This window comes from Carettochelys insculpta, chromosome 6 (assembly GCF_033958435.1).
Source record: "Carettochelys insculpta isolate YL-2023 chromosome 6, ASM3395843v1, whole genome shotgun sequence".
In the NCBI taxonomy this organism is placed as follows: Eukaryota; Metazoa; Chordata; order Testudines; family Carettochelyidae; genus Carettochelys; species Carettochelys insculpta.
Window position 1 is genome coordinate 17,921,356 of NC_134142.1, and position 14,537 is coordinate 17,935,892.

The following is a 14,537-nucleotide window of genomic DNA, read 5'->3' on the forward strand; positions in this document are numbered from 1 at the left end:
TGAAAACCAAGTTTGTAAATGAGTGTGAAGGGCATTAAGTAGCATTCTCCCACAAACACACACACACACCCATGAAGTTTCCTTGCCCTTTATGTAACCCCTCCAACCATGTGACAACCCTCTCCACTGCACCCAACCCCAAAGCATGGACCTCAAAGCATGTTAACTAATAAACAAATCTTTCTTTTCCCAACCTTTAATGTTTTTCATTTGGGGCCCTTAATGATAGAGTTGTGGGTATAGGGAAAACGGAAGGACAGTAAGGTCATGGCTTGTCAACTGTTAGCCTTCTGCCTGTGGGTGATTCCCTGAAGGAAGAGTGCAGGGATCTCTGTGACCTATCCCTGACCATTCTGGGTCCCTGGCAAGAGGACAGTGTGAAATATGTGGAAGGAGGAGGTATGGAGGCAGGGCATAGATTGTAGGGGGGGTGCAGAGCCCCAAGCAGAGGAGGGAACTAATTGGGTTGACGAAGGTCTGAAATGGGGTGGCCTGGAGTGGCCAGGAGATATAGAGCTCTGACCAGGTGAGGGGTATGGGTGTGGATAGGGTGGCATGTAATGGAGCATGTGTTGGACTGATGGTGCAGAGTTTTTTCATATGTATTTGTCAAACATTGCTTCAACTAACTCAGTCTGCCTGTTCATTATGGACAGAACTGAAGTGTTCATTTGTGCTTGATTATCCATCATGCTTTTCCTCCACTCTCAGATCAACTTCTTCCTTTGCAACTGGGTCAAAATAATTCTCCATCTTTTTGCCATGACTTCCTCCTCCTCCACATTTGTGGCAACCTCATATGAGAGGAGGAGGGGGGAAGAGACTGGGGCCGCACTTTGGGTTGCTAGGTCACTTCCTGAAATAAAGAAACATGTCAAAATATTAATGGCATTGTCAATAGCAACATTTTTATCTTTACTTGGAATAGTGAGCATATTGACAGAATGAATGGCTGGAAGCACATTTTGCAACTGCAAGGACACTCTGTGGATTCCTAAGGCTGAAGAATGCATGATTCCAAGCAGAATGATTTAAGCACTTCTACAGCTGTTTACCTTCAACACCATGGTAAGCCATCTTTGGGTCATGGGAAAAAATTTTTGCCACGTGTCTGATCAGTCGCCTGACCGGGGAAAGGAGGTTGGCTGCAGCATGTGCTTGTGAAAGCACCACCTGGATTTTAAAGCGGCTGGTCCAGGAGTTAAAAAAAAAAATCATTAAAAGTAACTGCAGGTGCACAAGTGAACCAGGGGAGGCTCTGATCGCTCACCGGTCCTGGGGGAGGAGGCGGCTGCAGTTTGGGCTTCTTAAAGCAGTGCCTTGTTTAAAAGCAGTCTGTTCCAGAAGGAGTTAAAAAAATCCAGTGCCTAGATTTTAAAGCTGTGCCATGATTTAAAAGCCAGTAAAGGCTGTAAGAGTTTTGCTCTGTACTGGGTGGTCACAGGCAAAAAAAAAAAATCACTAGTGACACACGAAACTTCTGCATTCTGGGTTGAAAAATGAGACATTGGCCTCCTCAGAATAAGAAAAATTGCTTGCTCTGTCTGGGTACAATGTTGGAAAATTTACAAGAAAGCTCTGTGGGGCCATGATTCCAGATTACTTAATGGTGGCTTGGTGAGATAAGGTGTCTTACAGTGGAAGCAGGAACAAGTCAGGTCTCCTCAAAAATCTCATGAGGAGAATCCAAAAGTGCCTAAGACCTTCAGATTTTTGTCCAAACAGGACCAGTGCTCCATCACCAGAAATATAAACAAGCATAGACCCTCCCCTACATGATTGCAACATATTATCAGCAGAAAAAAAGCATACTCACCAGAACTGCCCTCTCCAGCATCCCAGTTTGCCTCGGAAGCTGCCTCCTGAGATAAGGGGAGGGGATATAAGTCAAGAAACAGCTCCTGGCTTGCAGGATCTGCTTCTGCACTCAACTGGACTCTGTCGTCCACTTCTTCCTCGCTCAGCAAGTAAGACCATACTTCATGATTTTGCCAAGCAACACCGTTTATTGAGGAGTTGAGGCATCTTCTGGAGGAAGAGGCTGCTTCTGTCCCCAGAACAGCATGAAGTTCCTCATAATATCAGCATTTCTGGGGAGATGCCCCAGACTGACCATTTGCTTCTTTGTCCTTCTGGTAGTTTTTCTCTCAGCTCGTTGATTTTAACATGGCACTGCTGAGCATTCCTGGTGTACCATTTGAGAATCTTGCCTTGCAATACCTTCACATAAATATTGGCATATCTTTTGCTGGCTTTGAGCTGAGGGATGGTAGCTTCTTCCCGCACACACTGAAATGAGGTCCAAGATCTCCTGATGGCACCATGCTGGAGCTCTTTTGGGATCCTGGGAACTCATGGCTATTAGGTGTGCTGCAGAGATGTGCTCCAGACATCTGCTCATCATGCTGGCCAGAGAGGAAAGGAAATCAAATCAAAATTCCTCGGCTGAAGACCACTGCTTCCTGCCACCTACTTCCTGCTCACCTGGAGAGCAACAGAGGTGAACCAATGACCATAAACAACACATCGGGGAGCATTGTGGGACAGTTTCCAAGGCTAATATTGATTTTAATAATGCTGCTGTCTGCACTTGCATAGATTAAAATTGTAAAAACGACTTTTAGGAGTTACTCCCTGTGGTGGGGTCTCCTGCCCCACCTTGCTCCCGAGGATCCCAGAATCACCCACAGGGCTCCATGTCCCAATCAGGCCTCAGCGGCCCAGTCCCAGGCCTCAGCAGCCAGTCCCAGATTGCAGACCTCAGCGGCCTAGTCCCAGGTTGCAGGCCTCAGCAGCCTAAGTTCCCCCTGCCTCAGGCTGACAGAGTGGTGGTGGTAGGGGAGCTTGGGCCCTACCACTCCACAAGCTCCAGCCCAAGGACCTGTTGGTTGTGGATGTGAGACCCCAGCCACCAACTCGGTGAGGATCCTCAACACAACATGCTGAGCCCACCATATTACTTTCTCATTTCCCCTGCCCTGGGCTGCTTCCTACTCCATTCTTCACATGGTCTGTCGCCTCCGCTCAGGTCTCACCCTGTCCAGCTGCACCTGCCATGGACTGCTGTTCTCGTGGGGGCTGCCACCACTGTCGTTGTTGCCCCTCAGGCGGCTGTGGCGGCGGTTGCAGTTGCTGTTATTGCCGCCACCCAGTCAGTTGCCATCACTGCTCCTTGGATGGCTGCGCTTCCTGGGCTTCTGAGGAAGCTCCTTACCCACTGCTGATCAGCCCCAACTGGCAGGCTTCTTCAGCCTTCATACCTGGCCTACAGTTGGAGCATGCCCAGCAGGGCTTTGGGTGAATGGCCTTTTCCACCCAATTGCCTCGGTTGTCAATCCCCTGTTCAGTGCGGGGTTGACACACCCCATCACACCCCCGCCCAGTGCGGGGTTGCTACACTCCATCGTACTCCTGTGAATTTGGCATTACAAAAGGTGACCTAAGAGCCCCTAAAAATCAATGTATTGTGTGCTGTGGTGTAGACTGATGGTTTATAAAAGCAACTTTAGATCCTTAAATTCAGCTTAATCTCCTAGTGTAGACCTGGCCTTGGTCACGGCCATGAAAGAAGCTTGGATTGGAATTCAGCAGCCTGAATGAATATTCTGCTGCCTAGACTCCTATGCTACCCCACTCCCAAAGTTTACCTGTAATTATTCTGCTTGTCATTGTCTCTGTTATTTTTCAATGTTCAAATAAATGTTACTGGACACATGACAGGTGCTTGTGATGCTGAGCCCACTTGACAGTGACTGTGTATACAGTGAGGCACTCTGGTGAGGGTTATATTTAGAAGCATTCTAACCAAACATACAATCAATAGGTCTTCCGTAGCGTCGATGGCATTTGGGAGGTTCAGGTGCAAGTCCTTCAGGCTCAATCCATATTTTTCCTTTAATCCTCCCAGGACCAGCATCTGAAAGGCCTTTTCTTCCACCTAAGAGCTGTGTGAATGGATTAAGTTTTCTACAAAGCCTCTCATTGGTCCAGAGCAAGCAAAAGGGTCTTGTAGTGGTTGGAAATGTCCACATATCACTTATTCCTCCCTTCAGGTTGAGTATGCTCACTTTAGAGATGTTATTTTATAACTGAAGTGGTATCTGCACATTGATATATACAGTCCCAGAGCATTTTATTAATCATAACTAAATTCTGTGTTTTACTCTCCTCCAGTATGAGGACCAGTTATCCTGAAACTCTCCTCCATCCCAATTCATGGCCTAGTAGATTCTTGGGTCCTGGTCCCGTGCACAGTTCAGTACATGGTCCCACGGAGACTCCCCCATGTCAGCAAGAAAGTAGATGGTGAGGTGTATCTTTGACTAGTGTCTTCACTCACCCACTGTAACTCGCTGGTCAAAGTAACTAGCCAGTCAAAGTAACTAGCCAACCACAACACAAGTAGCAAAGGGGGAAAGTAAATGTCATCCCTTTAAAGCTTGTGGCATCTCTCTTTCCCTTTTTCATCCTCCAAAGGAAGGTATGAGACTAAGGGATGAAAAGTGACTATAAGGTTATGGCTGTATTACAGAATTAAGCCATATTAAGTCATGTTCACAGTCATAAATTGTTGAAACTACATCACACAATGGTCCTCATGCAACCGGTACTTTACTGTTGACAGAGAGAGAGAAGTGCAGCATGGGTAGCTAACCCACTTCAAATTGCCACCTTCTGCTGCTGGAAGTTCTGGGGAACGGCATCATGGAGGTGGCCTCATACATTTTCTTTGCCCCAGCATTTCATGCTTAGGCTTCTATGTTTCATGCCATTTTTCACCTGCCCTATAAACTGTGCGCTGGTCATCCTGTGAGCATGGGTCTTGAAAGCATGGATCCTCCACTGCCCTCTGGTATGGCAATGAGCATTATGAACAGGACGAGCATCCTGTAGTATTTCATAAGCTGCTGATCTGAAAATGAATCTGTGGAGCCTGCTCTTGTGTGTGCTACAGAAAGAAACAATTCAAGAGTGGTGTTGGCATTCATGGAGAAGCTGTGCATGGTGGACCATCACTATCAGGATAAGGAAACAAGTGCTGAGTGGTGTGATTGCATTATGATGCAGGTATAGGATGACAAGCAGTGGTTGCAGAACTGTCAGATGTGTGAAGCCACCCTCCTGGAACTGTATGTGGAGCTGGCTCCTGCACTACTGCATGATGACACCAAAGTGAGAGCTGCCCTCATGATAGAAAAGTGAGTAGCACTCACTCTATGGAAGTCGTGAACTCCAGACTGCTGCTGTTCAGTTGAGAGTCAGTTTGGAACAGAAAGTCCACCATGGGGTTGTGGCAATACAAATATACAGGGCCATTAACTTCTGCTACAAAGGATTTTGACTCTGGGCAACATGAGGGAAACGGTAGATGGCTTCATGATAATAGGATTCCTTAACTGTGGTTATGTGATAAATGGAAATCCCAATTTTGGCCCCAGACCATCTTGTTCATGCATGCAGCTTCATACCAGGTATATCTGCTCCTCGCCTGTCTGTTCCTTTGGTTCCCACAGAAACAGATGCTGATTAATGCAACAATTTCCTAAAGTGGGGGAAGAAATGAAGGAGTCTGCCAAGGAATCTTTCACAGAAGATTTCAAAATGCCTCCAGGAAAGGTTCCTAGTGCTCTGCGGTGGATTCCTGGGAGAACCCCATCTGCAATAACAAACTTTTCCACAAAGTACCCATTTGTGCAGCTGCACAGAGCAATGAGAAGCAGATGCAAGCAGTCCTAATGTCTCGCTGCAGTATCAAAGTGAAATGAGTACTTTCCAGAGCTTCCCTCTCCTGCTTCAGGTATGCCAGAACCAGAGTGCTGGGTCTGGCTCAATCCCTCTAGAATCAAAAAGAAGTCCTGGCTAACCAAGCCACCACATGACACTGTCACCTATTTCATATCCTCCTCCAATTCCAATTCCTTGTCCACCACTTCATCCTTAGGCCTGACTCCATTGGCTGCTGTATCCAGCCCCCCCAAAGTATCCAGGGGGCTTTTGACAGAGGAGATGTGGTTGCCACCAGTATTTCCTCTTAGTTTTTATCATGCATGGACAGAATATATTTTGTTAGGTGCACCAAGCCATGTGTTGGTGTGCACCACCAACAGAAACATATTCTGCCCACTGTGTGTGGCTGTGGGCACTCTGCTGATCAGATAGGTGGCACCTGAATCTCTCCTGGACAGCTGCCCAAGCGCTCAGCTTCCAGGGAACTCTGACTGCCACAGAGGATTGTGTGCAGCTCTTTATAAAAGTAGAATGTTTTCAGCATTACACCAGAGCAACGATTGGCCTCCCTTGTCTTCTGGCATGCCTGCCTCTGCTCCTTCGTGTTAGCATGGCCCCGCTATGTGTCCCTTTCATGCCCCTTCTCTTCCATGCTTTCAGCAAACTGTTCATATGCATCAAAATTCCTGTGACTGGAGTGGAGCTATGCCTGCCCAGCCTCCATTCACTCTGGTGTACTCCATGGAGAAGCATGTTTGATAAAAGATGCTATGTGAATGCTGAGCAAATAGAAAGGGGAATTTCAAAAACTCCCAGGGTTTTAAAGAGGGAAGGGTACCTGTATACCAAATGGCTGACCAGAGTGGACAAGGTGGGCACTGTGGGACATCACCTGGAGGCCAGTTAGGGCAACACAAGAACCGGGTCTATAACTGACACAGGGCCACCCTAACCTTCTAGCAGAAAGCTTTATTTCTCTAGTTGAGGAGTTTTACGAGGTCAGTGTAGCAGGAGAGTTAAATCATTGTGAGAATCAGTGCAGTGTGTACACCTCCATTGTTTTGTCCATGTGGTATAGACAAGGCCTTAGTCACAATTCCTTCCCACAATGGTTTCTCGGCTGTACATTGTTACAAGAGGTTTTTACTTGATTTGATCCTGTATGAAGACTGCAGCACTCAGGGCAGAGACAAGCGTAGAGATCCTGACAAGGATGGAGTGTTAAAGACATTGTGAACAAATCATCTCTCCCAATTAGCATAACAAAGGTAGTGACAGCATCAGAGTGCTGTAATTTGCAGAGAACAGTAGTTCATTTTAGACTAGATGCTTCAGATAAATTATAAGTAATGACAGTTTAGAGCTAAAAATCCAAACCGGTGACCACAGATTCTCTTATTAGAAAACAACAAAGATGTAGTGCACACACTAAAATGACCAATAGCAAATAAGGGATGAAATACAGTTCAAATAGGGACAACTCAAACTACCTAAAGGGAGGAGTTAGGACAAGGAGCAGCTTGTGTAACAGAAAGAGCTGGTTGGTTGGACAGTTGCCATCCACACAGGGATTAATAAATTTGAAAAGTCAACCAATCAGAGAAAGCCAGAAACAGAATATAAGGCTGGCCAGTTGTAGGCTTACGTGCATTGGTTGAGGGAGAGACGAAAATAGAAGACAAGTCAACAGCAAAGATCAGAGACGAAGCAGCGGAAGCAATAGCAAGAGTCTAGAGCAAAGAGAGGCGAATGGCCGCATATGGAGACAGGACCTGAGATAAAACAGAGAGATTGTTGAAATAGCGTAAGTCTGATTTCATGCTTGTTTTAAGAGGCTGCTTGGATGCATATAACAATAAAGCTGGATGCCTGCTCCTGAGAATGATCCACCTCATTCCAGTCTGTGACTACGTGGCCACCGCTTGCAGAGTAACGATCTTAACTCCTTAAATACTTCCTTAATTTTATATTGTAATGAGGTTTTGTACATGGGGTATTTGTATGTTATGTTGTAATGCATCTGATGTTACTGTATTAGCGGCCTTTCACATATGCATGAAAAGGTCAGGTTGTACTAATACTGCAATAGTGTATTTGTTAAAAAGTCTGTAGTCCTCTATGCCATTTGGATGCATGGAATCTTTACAATTGTGCCTTACACCTATATGCTGTTATGTTTTTAATTCTCTTCCTACTTTATTGAGTATACTGTAACCATCTAATTTTCTCTCAATAAATGACTTTGTTTTCAAAGAATTACTGCTTTTATGTCAATTCTTTGAGTGACAGACTGTATCTCTCTCCTCCCAAAGGTCAGCAGGATCAGCCTTCATGTGCTGGAGTAAAAAGTGCTGATAATAACCTGGCAATTCCTTTAGGGTGGGACAACACCCTTCACTCTGGGCAGAATGAACTGACAATCAGTTTATGGTTATGGGCAGTCCAATATTGGGATGTCTTCAGGGTCATTCCTAGGGAGATGTGGTACACTGGGCAAACTTGCCTCCCACACGACAGGCACAGGGCCCAAGGCAAACCCTCCACCCCGTCCCCATCCCACCTCTTTCCACCCCTACTCTATCCCTGACCTGCGCCTTCTCTGAGGGCCTACGTCTTACCCCAAGCCCCACCCCAGCTCTCTCTATCCCCTCCAACTTCCACTGCACCCCTTCCCTGAAGACCCCTCCCATAAGATGCAACTTGGGGTATTACTTGGGGGTGTGGGCCTGGGGCAGGGCAGCAGGAGGGATTTGGGCCCCCTCTCCCACACTCATCACAGTGGTGGGAGTCACAGGAAGTGGAGCGATGCAGCAGCCTGCTCCACTCTGCCACCATTGCCAAGCTAGGTTGCTCTGTTTTACTGAGGCAGGGGGACGTAGAGTACCCCAGTCCCAGCTCCAGGGGAGAGGTGCTAGGGTGCCCAATCCTGCTACCAGCCCCAGTAATTCCTGTAAGTTGTCCTGGGCCCCATGGCTAACATTAATGGGGGGGACCATCCCATCCATATGACGGTTGAGGCAGCTGCTGTGAAGCCCTCCAAAGCATGAGGGCTGGCACGGCCATCCCAAACTTCAAAATTGACGCGGCTCGCCGTCGCGCGGCTCATCCAGACGGGGCTCCTTTTTGAAAGGACCCCGCCTACTTCGAAGTCCCCTTATTCCCATCAGCTCATGGGAATAAGGGGACTTCGAAGTAAGCGGCGTCTTTGAAAAAGAGCCCTGTCTGGATGAGACGTGCAACAGCAAGGCGCGTCAATTTCTAAGTGCCGCAGCTGCCCGCATGCTAATTAGTAAACTCCGAAATGGCCATTTGCGTGGCCATTTCGAAGTTTGGGGCTCATGTAGACTTAGCCAGGCTGAGTCTACACGTGCCACTTCTTCTGGAAGTGGCACAGTAATAAGCTGTCTGGAAGATGCTAATGACGCACAGATGTAAATTTCCCATGCCTTATTACTATACAGGCACATGGTTCAGAGTCCAGAAGAAGCTCTTCCAGACTCCAAAATACATGTGCACATGTGCGGCCTGCAGGGATCTTCCAGAAGGAAACCCTTCTTCCGGAAGATCCTTCTTCTTCAAATTTTGTAGGTCTGAAAAGCAAAAATCATCACTCTATTGCAGCCAGGATTATTCTGTGCCTTAGACCCCCAACTACCCCTTTCCCCCTACACCCCATCAGTGGATCTGCATCAAAATTACTGCATAGGGAAACTGAGACATGATAGAATTTACAAATAATTTTGGGGAAGATTTTGTTAAGAAGATAAGAAGTGCTCCTTGGATGGAGATTATGTACACTAGGCCAGGGTGTTTACAAGCAACTGTGTGAGCAATGGAACCAATGGGTTCAACCCCCCAAAAAATGTTTTTCTCAAGAGAACCTAGTAAACAGGAAAAACACTAGCTGCTTTCAGGCTTGCCAATGGGGGAGTGTCAGCAACCAGATCCCCAGGCCCTTTAAATTGCTGCAGGAGCCTCACGTGTCAAGCTCTGGGTGGCTCAAAAGGTCGTCTGGGCGTGGACGTAGTATGGTGCACTCCAGGTGGTGCTGAAGGCTGGCTGCCCTCAGCTCCACCCCTTCCACTTAAGACTCCATCCCTTCCAGAAGTGCAAAGCTGGTCCCCTCCCTCCCCTTGCTCAGGGGCCCAGCAAGTCTGTCACGCCACCCCACACTCAGGCTACTTTATAACGTTTGCAGTTGGTGGCTAGAGATTTATATAAGGAAGTGAATAGTTTATAGCTGAGATAACTGAAGAGTTAGAAAAAAAGAGAAATTACTAAACTACTTTAGGGCAGAAATGAATGTACAATGAAAGTAGAGAAATTATATGAGGAGAAAGAAAGACTAAAGGGAGGACTGTCTGATTCACAGAAGTAAGTAGTTAATTGAAAGGTAGAGGCTGAAGTTTTGTTAGCCACTGCGATGGCACAAAATACTCAGATGACTGATTCACAGGAGCACTTGGTCTTCATAAAAGCAGAGGGTGTTTCGTTAACAGCTACTGTGCTAACTCAAAACACTCAGATTATAGCCATGCACAAAAGAAATCAGTAAGGCAAAAATGGAACAGGGTAACTTAAGGTAGGATGGCAGAATGGAAACAGGAAGCCTTACATGAGCAAGCAGTAATGGAGGCTGTGCTCACAAAGAACTTGTCTCCACTAAATGGAGATTAGTAACAGAGAGATAGCTATGCTAGTATATATACTATCAAAAAAAAAAGCAGTCTAGTACTCTTTAAAAAAGACTAACAAAATAATTTATTAGGTGATGAGCTTTCATAGGGCAGAGGGGCAGAAGCGGGGAGGGGAAGTATATGCCATCATGTGCCAACTATGCCCATGTGCTTTGTATATTGGACAGACTTCAAACTCTCTTAGAGGCTGGGTCTACACGAGCCCCTTTCTTTTGAAAGGGGCATGTTAGTGAGCAGGTTCAAAAGATGCTAATGAGGCGCTGCAATGAATATGCAGCACCTCATTAGCATAATGGCAGCCATGGACCGTGTCTGCACTAGCCCCAAACTTCGAAATGGCCACGCAAATGGCCATTTCGAAGTTTACTAATGAAGCGCTGAAATACATATTCAGCGCTTCATTAGCATGCGGAAGGCCGCGGCGCTTCGAAATTGACGCGGCTCGCCTGGCTCGTCCTGATGGGGCTCCTTTTTGAAAGGACCCCGCCTACTTCGAAGTCCCCTTATTCCCATCTGCTCATGGGAATAAGGGGACTTTGAAGTAGGCGGGGTCCTTTCGGAAAAGAGCCCTGTCGGGACAAGCCGAGCGGCAGTGAGCCGCGTCAATTTCGAAGCGCCGCAGCTGCCCACATGCTAATGAAGCGCTGAATATGTATTTCAGCGCTTCATTAGTAAACTTCGAAATGGCCATTTGCGTGGCCATTTCGAAGTTTGGGGCTAGTGTAGACGTAGCCATGGTGATTCAAAAGTGCGGCTTTTCAAATCACGCACAGCCCATGGAGACGGGACCTACCGAAAGGACCCCCTCCCCAGTTTTTGAAAGGCCTTCTTCCCAACACCAGATAGGAAGAAGGGCTTTCAAAAATTGGGGGGGGTCCTTTCGGAAGGCTCCGTCTCCATGGGGAGTGCGTGATTCAAAAAGCCGCACTTCTGAATTGCTGCGACTGCCATTATGCTAATGAGGTGCTGCATATGCATTGCAGCACTTCACTAGCATCTTGCAAACCCGCTCATTAACATGCCCCTTTTTGAAAGGAAGGGGCTCATGCAGACACAGGGAGACAAAAAATTAATGGGCATAAAACAGACAAACACACTCCTGATTCCCAAACCTGTCAGCCAGCACTTTAGTGGAGTAGGCACTTTAATGGAAAAGTATAACAAGTGGGGTTCTGCAGGGGTCTGTGTTAGGACCGGTTCTGTTCAATGTCTTCATCAATGATTTAGATATTGGCATAGAAAGTACGCTTATTAAGTTTGCAGATGATACCAAGTTGGGAGGGGTTGCAACTGCTTTGGAGGATAGGGTCATAATTCAAAATGATCTGGATAAATTGGAGAAATGGTCTGAGGTAAACAGGATGAAGTTTAATATGGACAAATGCAAAGTGCTCTACTTGGGAAGGAACAATCAGTTTTACACATACAGAATGGGGAGAGACTGTCTAGGAACGACTACAGCAGAAAGGGATCTAGGGATTATAGTGGACCACAAGCTAAATATGAGTCAACAGTGTGATGCTGTTGCAATAAAAGCAAACATGATTCTGGGATGCATTAACAGGTGTGTTGTGAACAAGACACAAGAAGTCATTCTTCCGCTCTACTCTGCGGTGGTTAGACCTCAGCTGCAGTATTGTGTCCAGTTCTGGGCACCACAGTTCAAAAAAGATGTGGAGAAACTAGAGAGGGTCCAGAAAAGAGCAACAAGAATGATTAAAGGTCTAGCGAATGTGACCTATGAAAAAAGGTTGAAAGAATTGGGCTTGTTTAGTTTGGAAAAGAGAAGATTGAGGGGAGACATGATAGCGGTTTTCAGGTATCTAAACGGGAGTCATAAGGAGGAAGGAGACAACTTGTTCTTCTTGGCCTCTGAGGATAGAGCAAGAGGCAACGGGCTTAAACTGCAGCAAGGGAGGTTTAGGTTGGACATTAGGAAAAAGTTCCTAACTCTCAGGGCAGCCAAACAGTGGAATAAATTGCCAAGGGAGGTTGTGGAATCTCCATCGCTGGAGATATTTAAGAACAGGTTAGACAGATGTCTGTCAGGAATGGTTTAGATAGTACTTGGTCCTGCCATTGGGGCACGGGGCTGGACTCGATGGCCTCTCGAGGTCCCTTGCAGTCCTAGTGTTCTACGATTCTATGATTCTGTTAATGACCTAAAAGTCTGGTTTTACTGAAGAGGAATTTTCACAACAGTTTGGAAAAAGAGGCTGCTGAACTCTCTTTTACATTCAAATTTGACACAACATGTGGTTTGAACCAGGATGGGAATTTTCTAGCTCATTATAGGGGTTCTTTTGCATACTTGGCTTTATCTAATTCTTGATTCCCCTGCCCCCCAACCCCTCTGCTCTCTGATTTGCTCACCTTGATAATATTTTTCTGACTTGTCAACCTTGATTACTATTTTTTGGCTCTCTGTGCCTTAAATAGTCAGTCTGCTCTGGTATGACTATGATCTTGAAGAAGTGGGTCTGTCCCATGAAAGCTCATCACCTAATATTTTATTAGTCTTTAAAGTGCTACTGGTCTGCTTTTTTGTTTTGATTTTACATGGGAATTGACACTGCAGCAATAATCCACTGGCCATTGAATTACTGTGTCTGCTTAGACAAGGTAAATTGAGCTCCAAGTGCTCTGAGGTCTGCACCAGTACTCCATCAGGACTAGAAAAGTAGTTGGCATCAAGGGCAGCCCCCACTGACCTTACTGCACACAAAACGCTGCAATATTTGCATAGCTGACATCACTTTGATTAGCTGAGTGGTGTGGGTTAGTGCAGACAAGGCCAAAGACAGAAAAAAAGTTACCTATGGGGCCTTGTCAATGCTGAAAAAATGCCCCAGAAAATGAGTGGCAAGTAAAAAGATGAATAATGGCAGTAAAGAAGCTAGAAAGGAGAAAGAGGGATAATAAGTCACCTGAATTTTGCGAGAGAGAGAAAGAACCTGATCCTGGTGATGAGGACTCCTCTGCTTTGTATTATAAAAAGGAAAAGCTCTCTCAGATCTTACACCATGGAAAAATGGGGCATTTGGCATGCTCTCTAAACAGGAGTATGATAGCCAGTGGGTTGTCTGAGATGCCTGGTGTCCATGAGAGAACAGGAACAGATGTCTCAACCATGGTTTCCAAAGATCTAAATAGCCCTACTCATGTCTGAGCCAAAAGGTTCAAATCTTGCTCTTAATGAAGAAGCTTAATGAAACCCAAGCCCAGTTGCTGTGTACCTGCTCTGCCACTCATGTCATATTTTTGAAGGGACAATGTGGATGAGGTAATATTTTTATGGGAGCACCTTCTGTTGGTAAGATAAACAAGTTTGCAAGCCACATTGAGATATTCTACACTGCATGTTTCGATTAATTTTCGAACTCAGATTTCAGACTACAGCAGACCTCTGACTTACGCAGAGGTTGTATTCTTGGCCACCTCCACTTAAGCTGAATTTTTGTATAACTTGGGAGCCAGGAAACTGATTGGCATAACAGAGCTGGTCAGTTTCCAGTCTCCTGTGAGTGCAGGGACCTAGGAGCCAGGCTCCAGCTCCCTGCTCCTCACAGGAGACAGGAAACTGATCAGCGCTGGTGCTGCTTAGTTTCCTGGCTCCCACAGTGAGGCAGGGAGCTGGGAACCGGGCAGGAGCTGGTCATTTTCTTGGCTCCAGTCAGTGGCTGTCACCCAGTTCCTGACTCCCCACCACTCAGAAAGCCAGGTGCAGCTTCTCCCCAACTTACCCAAGCTGGCAGAACCAGGGAGAAGCTGCACCCCTGCAACTGCCTGCCTGGCTTCCCCGAGCTGGGGGAGCTGGGTGGGCAGACAACCACAGAGCAGCTTCAAGTTGTGCTTAACTCGCATTAATGCAAGTTAAGCGCAACTCGAAATCGTGCATTTTGGGGGTTTACTGTACATGATGATAACTCTAAGCATATTATATAAGAGTTTCCTTCTCACTCCCTATTGATTAGATCCCTAGTTCAGCTAGTAACTTCCCAAAGAACATTGTAAACCTTTTTCTTTATCAGAAGACTTCCTTTTCTTTGGATTACAGCAGCAGTTTTACAACCTCTAAAATATATGGCTTTTCCAATGAGAATTTTCTCAGAT

General features: G+C 46.3%; 1 long non-coding RNA gene across 1 annotated transcript; it reads right to left on the bottom strand.

Moving 5' to 3' along the window:
• Positions 1-218: 218 nt before the first annotated feature.
• Positions 219-7,903, bottom strand: LOC142015257 (uncharacterized). The gene is made up of 3 exons (XR_012646111.1): positions 7,373-7,903; positions 1,817-2,405; positions 219-856 (listed from the first exon to the last, which is right to left on the bottom strand). It is a non-coding gene; the product is annotated as an uncharacterized LOC142015257 (long non-coding RNA).
• Between the last annotated feature and the right edge of the window lie 6,634 nt (positions 7,904-14,537).